The sequence below is a fragment of the Salvia splendens genome, chromosome 14 (assembly GCF_004379255.2).
Source record: "Salvia splendens isolate huo1 chromosome 14, SspV2, whole genome shotgun sequence".
Taxonomy (NCBI): domain Eukaryota; kingdom Viridiplantae; phylum Streptophyta; class Magnoliopsida; order Lamiales; family Lamiaceae; genus Salvia; species Salvia splendens.
The window spans coordinates 4839281-4846261 of NC_056045.1; the positions used below are offsets into that span (position 1 = coordinate 4839281).

General features: G+C 42.1%; 1 long non-coding RNA gene across 1 annotated transcript; it reads left to right on the forward strand.

Moving 5' to 3' along the window:
• The first annotated feature begins 4507 nt into the window (after nt 1-4507).
• LOC121763984 lies at nt 4508-6981 on the forward strand. Its single transcript, XR_006042537.1, has 2 exons — nt 4508-4752; nt 6367-6981. It is a non-coding gene; the product is annotated as an uncharacterized LOC121763984 (long non-coding RNA).

Genomic DNA, 6981 nt, shown 5'->3' on the forward strand with positions numbered 1-6981 from the left:
TCATACTCCGCCAGCTTCGTCTCCGGCTCCTCGGTGAGGTTCAGCTTCCTTCTCCTTGTCTGCCTCAGCTTCAGCCTCGGCCTCCCTGCTCCCCCCAGCCTGCTCGGTGCCCCCATCACCGATCAGCAGCACCTCTTGCTCGGCCTGCCTGTCTCCGGTCTGCTGATCAAGCTGCTCGGTCTCACCCTCTCCGTGGAAAATTGGAGCGGGTGAAACTGGCCCTAAGGAGGCAAAGATAGCCTCCATATTCTCGTCCCGGTCAGCTCGGCAACTACGAACTCGGTCAGCAGAAAGCAGGACCGAGGACGAAGCAAGCTCCTCAAGGAGCGGCAGACTCTGGAGACGAGCTGCTATCTCTCGGCCGTACAGCGGCAGGACGACTTCGGGCCCTGCTCGGCATTATCGGTCATCAGTTTCAGCAGATCACCGACAAAGGCCGAAAATTGATTGCTCAGAAAGAGTTTCTCCGCGAAAGCACGGAGAACCTCCCTTGGGCAACCACGGCGGCAGCATCCCTCCGTTTCGTCTGCTCTCGCTGGATGACGAGCTGGTTTTTGGCAAACTGGGCTTCATCCTGGGCCGAGATCCTAGCAGCTCTGGCCTTCTCAAAGTCTGCCTTAGCCTGTTCGGCCTGGTGACGAGCAGCCGCCAACTTCCTCTGCATCTCAGCATAATCGTTGGACGCTTTGGAGAGTTCAACGGCGACGAGCTTGGAGAGCATATCGTTCCTCTGAAAATGGAAAAAGGAAAAAGTCAACCGAGGGGCCACAAAAAATACAGGAAAAAAGCAAGGCCAGAAAATCAAGAAGAGAATTCACCTCGGCGAAGTCCGTGGGCCATAAAAGGGCTCACAGATATGTTCCGAAGGAGGCGCCAAGACCACGTCTTTCTCTGGCGCTCTTGGGGGCTTCTGGGTCTTCCCTTCCCCTTTGCCGAAGTGGACTCCGGCTTTTTTGGATCCGAAGAAGAGGTCTTTTGCCTCTTCGGATTCTTCTCGGCATCAGGCGCCGAGCTGGTAGCCTTCTGTTTCTCCGGCTCCTTAAGCTCGGAGGATTTGCGGCTAATCTTATTTAGCAAGTTCACTGCCAAAAAGCAAGAAAGCAAGGTTAGTTTTCGCCACAAAAGCAGTAAGGCACAAAAAAGAATCCTCACCCTCAGTCTCTTCGTCCGAAGACGAGGAGTCGAACACGAAGTCGCCCTTGACGAGCTCAGACTCCAGGTACTGCTTCCTAATCATAGGAATCTTATTGAGCTCGCCCTCGAGCTCGTTCAACGGTTCTAACCGAGGATGAGGAATCACGGACTTCGGCCCTCTCCAGGAAAGCCCGGAGCCGCTGTCCTATTATAAAAAAAGAAGCGATGTTGCCACTTTGGCCACTTGGTTTTGCAGAAGGCCCTAAAAGGCTGTAAAGGGATCAAGTAAAACCAAGATCCCTTTCCTCTAAACTGGAAGAAATTAAGGATTGCCCTCAGAGACAGATCCTTATCTAGCCTACGCAGTTCGGCAGCAAAGGCCGATAAGTGCCTCCAAGAGTTCGGAGTCACCTGACCTAAAGGGAGTTGAAAAAAATCTAGCAGCTCTACAAAGGCAGGGGGAAGAGGGAAACGAAGCCCGCATTCCAAGCCGGCTTCATAAACGGTGGCGTAACCCTCCGGCGGCGAGTCAGCCCTATGAAGGTCGTCGGGAATCGCAACCTTCCCCCCAGGAAAAAAATATTTTTCGTGTAGGGATATCACAGTATCCTTACTCAAGATGCTGTGAAAATACTCTACGGTCTTCTCCCCGGATTCTTTCCGGCTAGAAGACCCCTTATCCCCTTTCCTACCGCTACCTGACTCAGAAGAAGAAGAAGAAGACGTAGTTCTTACTCTTTGAAAGTCTGAAGAAATTCTGAAGAAATTCTCGAAAGCGGAAGGAAATTTTTACGCAAAAGAGAGAGATTGCAGAAGAAGCAATAGCAAAAGTGTTCAACTGATGAAGAAAGGACGTATTTATCAGATTCGGAGAAGATTTCAAAATCATCGCACCGTTTCGAATCCCACCTTTTCAGGATTCAACGGCCGGATTTTACTGTCGCATTTAATGCAGTCACGCGCAAGGCACGTCCCCTGACGTCAGCCTTCCCCGTACCTTTATCCAGAATGCCGAAGTGACTCGCTTCGCCGAAGTGATTCACTTCGCTTTTCGGGGGGGGGGTAGTGATGGGGTACGTACTAAACAAGCCCAATAGCAGTGACGGCCCATCAGCCCAAAGCCCAAGGAAGAGTATCAGTTCGGCATTACCAAAGAGTTCGGCCCCAGCCTACAGCTCGTAAAGCCGACCAATCAAGCTCTCTCTCAGATTGGCAAAAGCTGCTCGGCAATAGCTCAGCAGTTCGGTCCCAAGGAAGAGTATCAGTTCGGCATTACCAAAGAGTTCGCCCCAGCCTACAGCTCGGTAAAAGCCGACCAATCAAGCTCTACTCTCAGATTGGCAAAAACTGCTCGGCAATAGTTCAGCAGTTCGGTCTCATTATTCGACCGAACTGGGAGATAGTGGTGTCAACTCATGCAGGATCTCATGCAGGATAGCGGACCAAACAAAGAGATAGTGGACCCATGCAGGATCTCATGACCTCCACGACATCCACGACATAATTACTGATGATGTAAGCCACGACCTACTTAGTGGTGATGTAAGCCACGACCTAGTTAGTGGTGATGTAAGCCACGACCTAGTTAGTGGTGATGTAAGCCACGACCTAGTTAGTGGTGATGCAAGCCACGATCTTAGTTCAATGTATAAATAGAACTTAGATCAGATAGAGGGGGGAAAAGAGCTCTCTAGACATCAAATATCATATAGCAAGTCTGTATTTGTAAGCTGGAAAACCAGATCAAGCAATACAATCTTGCCCTCCTTTCTTCCCGTGGACGTAGATTTACCTCAGTAAATCGAACCACGTAATTCCTTGTGTCGTGATCTATATTCATTACCTGCATTTACTACCATCAAAAATTCGCCCAACCATCACGTTGCTTTTGTTATTCTCTATTTGCGTATTCATCTTTGAAGAATCTGACGTTTAATTTCATCTTCTGGCAGTGTGCGAAGCTCAATTTAGTACTCGTTGGTAAGCTTTTTGAGTAGAAGTTTCTGCCAGTATCAATCTCTTTCTTTATTTATTCTTCCGGTTATTTTTACCTTAATTTCATTTTTGCCTTAGTATAATAGAGCGAAATGACTGGAAATGGGGATCTACCTAAGTCAATTTCTAGTTATCCGTTGATATTTTGTAATGGTTCATATCACTAGTTTGGAGTTCTAGTTATCTGCATAGTTTGTAGTTTGTACAATATATGAGTTTACATTTTATCACTACCCTATATATAGGGATATATTAAGATGACAACACTCTTTATTGTGACACCATACCACCATTTTAGGCCATTGGATCTAAAAATCGTGTGCTTGTCAAGCTGCTATGTTGCTGAATCAATAAAAAACGCGGGTAAAATAGGAAATCTTTAATTTTACATTACCAGATTGCAGTGTTATTCATTGAATATTGCAGTCTTACCACAACAATATTGTAGTTTACCACGCCAGTAATATCTAATACATTGGACTGCAATATCCAATACGCTAGACTGTAATCTATAGAGTGCATTGTAGCGTTTATACTATTGCAGTGTATTGTTTATAATATTGCAGGCTACATGTTGTCACTGTGTCACTTTAAGAGGGGTTGTCATTTTAATGTACCCCTATATATATATATATATCATGATAATCTACAAACCCCACTATCATCCAAACCAATGTTATCAATCTCATATGACGGCTTATGGCGGTTCGCCTAAAAACCGCCACAGGGATATGGCGTATTAGTATGACGGATATGGCGGTCAATAATTAAATAAATAAAATAATCCTTATATATTTATATACTCCCTCCGTCCCGCACTACTCGCACTTATTTCCTTTTTGGGCGTCCCAAGTTACTTGCACTCTTTCCATTTTTAGTAAAAAATTTCATCTACAACCGTCATTTTTGACTTTCCTATACACTCATTCCTTAATCTCCGAGCCGAAAAGGAAATGAGCGAGTAGCCCGGGACGGAGGGAGTATAATTCAAAAATTAGAAAATAATAAAAATATAACATCTAAAACTATTAAAACAATTAAAAAGCATAAAATACAACTCTAATATCCATGTTTCTTGCATAATGCCCCATTCCTAAATGTAGTACACACGCAATGTTGTCAAATGGCAGATATGGCGGTGCTATGACAGTGCCATGGTACTATGACGTTTCCATCACCGAACGCCATGCCATAGCGCCATGGCACTGCCATAGCTGCTATTTGATAACATTGATCCAACCTATACAAACTTTTATCCTATCCACTATTATTAATTAATCAACGGTTAATCTAGTATTTGGTTAAAATGTCAATGCTTCCTATAAATCGGTCAATGAAGGGTATTTTAGAAACTGAACGAATTAGTTGAAATCCTTAATTACGGTGAGATTATGTAATCCCGATAAATGCGTCGTTCTCTCTTCTTCCATTATTCACGTAATTAATCAGCTTCATCTCTCTCTTCGTTCCTCATTCCAAAATTTTGACTTCTCACCTTCTTTCTCCTTAATCGGTGGCGAGTGAAAGAATAAATTTCCCTCAGCGGTGATACTCGAATCCTCGGTGACGGCGTCATGAGTTCCAGTCGATGACGTGTGCCAGTTCCGTCGGATTCAACGAAAGGTGCGATTTCCGACCTTAAAACCTACTTTCCAAGTGTGTTGAAATTTTTAATCCTGCTTTCCGTCCCAAAAACCCGTTTCAGTGCTAGTGACATTTGATTTCTGGGGAGATTAATTTTTAATCCTGATTTCGAGTTCCGACCTTAAAACCAAGTGATATTTTTACTCCTGCTAGTGACACAAAGTTTCTCATACATTTATAAGATTTTTTGAGTTAAAATCACAGTTTTGCATTGTGTTAGACATTTTTATCGGCTATTTATTTGCTGTTACCCAGATGTTGTTTTCTGGGGGAGATTATTTTTCTGTTGTTTGTGTTACTGATATGTTGCTGTTGAAATTGCTCCATGTTTTTTAATATTGGTTGTTGACATTGCACTATTTCTGTTGATATTGGCTGTTGAGATTATGTACAGAGAATGAGTGCTTTACTGATATGTTGCTGTTGAATTATGTTGTTCACTACTTTGCTGATGTTTCGCAATGTTTCTCGTGGTGATAATAAGATGTCAGTGTGTGGTTGTTTTGTTTTTTTTTGGTGTTCGCATTGACATTGCTTATGATTTTTTGCCTGAAATCTTGTTGTGTTGAAATTGTATTTCGATTTTGCCTGAGTGCTTTACTGAAATTTTGATTTCGATAACCTAGTGAAATTTGTACTGCTAGTGACACAAAGTTCCTCATACTTTTATAAGATTTTTTGGGTTAAAACCATAGTTTTGCACTGTGTCAGACATTTTTATCGGCTATTGACATTGCACTACTTTTGCTGTTGTTTTGCAATGTTTCTCGTGGTGATAATAAGATGTCAATGTGTGGTTGTTTTGGTTTTTTTTGGTGTTCTCATTGACATTGCTTATGATTTTTTGGAATGTTTATCATCTTTGTGATATGGAGATAGATGTGATTGTTATTTTCCACTGAGAGGTATCAAATGAATGTGATTTCATTTATGCAAAGTTGCCAGCCAATACACTGAATGTGATTTCACTTTTGCAAAGTTCTCCGTCAGTGTGTTGTTGTGTTGTGGTGTTAATAACATTTCAGTGGGTTGTTGTGTTGTGCCTTTCTTGTTGCGCATAATGACATTGACTAACTTGGTCTACATATTGACATATGAATGAAATTTTTTTGTTTGGTGCTCTCCTTGACATATGAATGAATACTACCATATTTGACATATGGTAGTGACATGTTGGCCTGAATGTTGACATTTTATTACATAGTTCTGTCGAAATCCTGAAACTTAGATGCATTTTGTTGATTTTATGATAAAATAGTCTTTGATATTTGTGGGTTATGGAAATCATTCGATGCATTTGACACTATATGATGTGGTAGTGACCTGTCGGCCTATATGTTGACATTTGTATGGGAGATAATGTTGCTGACTTTTGTAGTTTAGTCATTGACATTTTACATTTGTTGATATTGCTAGTTGATATTGCTACATTGTGTTGGCATAGTAGGGTAAAGCTGTTGTGTGATCATTCCCTTTGAAATTTTGTTTGCATTGACATTCCAACTTGCTAATGGATGTATCTCTTGACATTATTTACATATGGATCAAGGCTGGCATAAAAGAGCTTACATTACCTCTGACCTTTTTTTGCAGAGGGGTTTTCTTGGTTTTTATCTCAAGTCAAAGGGACTGCACGCACTGTCTGAAGTAATAATCTAGCAGTGTAGAACGCACGACTTGCCTTAGAAGACAACCAAGACCACTAATGACTCGGCAGTATTCCTGATGAGACACATGGAGGCTTACATATGTAACCCTCCCAATTTAATGACTATTGGTCTTCAAGGAGTTAGTGTGATGATTCTGCAGATTTTGAGGGGGAGGTATTGCAAGACCATGCTCCTTGCACCGTTCAACATTGCCAAAGAAAGGTTCACGTCCTACATGAGTAATTACATTAACGTGACTCCTAACTTCAGAACAGATTATGCGAAACTTCAGAACAAATTATGCGAGACAAGTGAATGGCATGTTGAACAAGGCTCCCAACAACGAGCAACACAATGAGCCGGCGAGGAAGAAAAGCAAGTTGAATTGAGTTGATTTGGAATTGACTATATGTTTTTTAATGTTAATGGTAGTTTTTGGATATTGATATTGGAATTTTTTTTGCTTGAGAAGCAGTCACTTTTGTTAAATGAACTATCAACATTAAAAATTTGTTTCAAGTTATGAAACATGGTATTGGCATGGTGTTGATTTGTTACA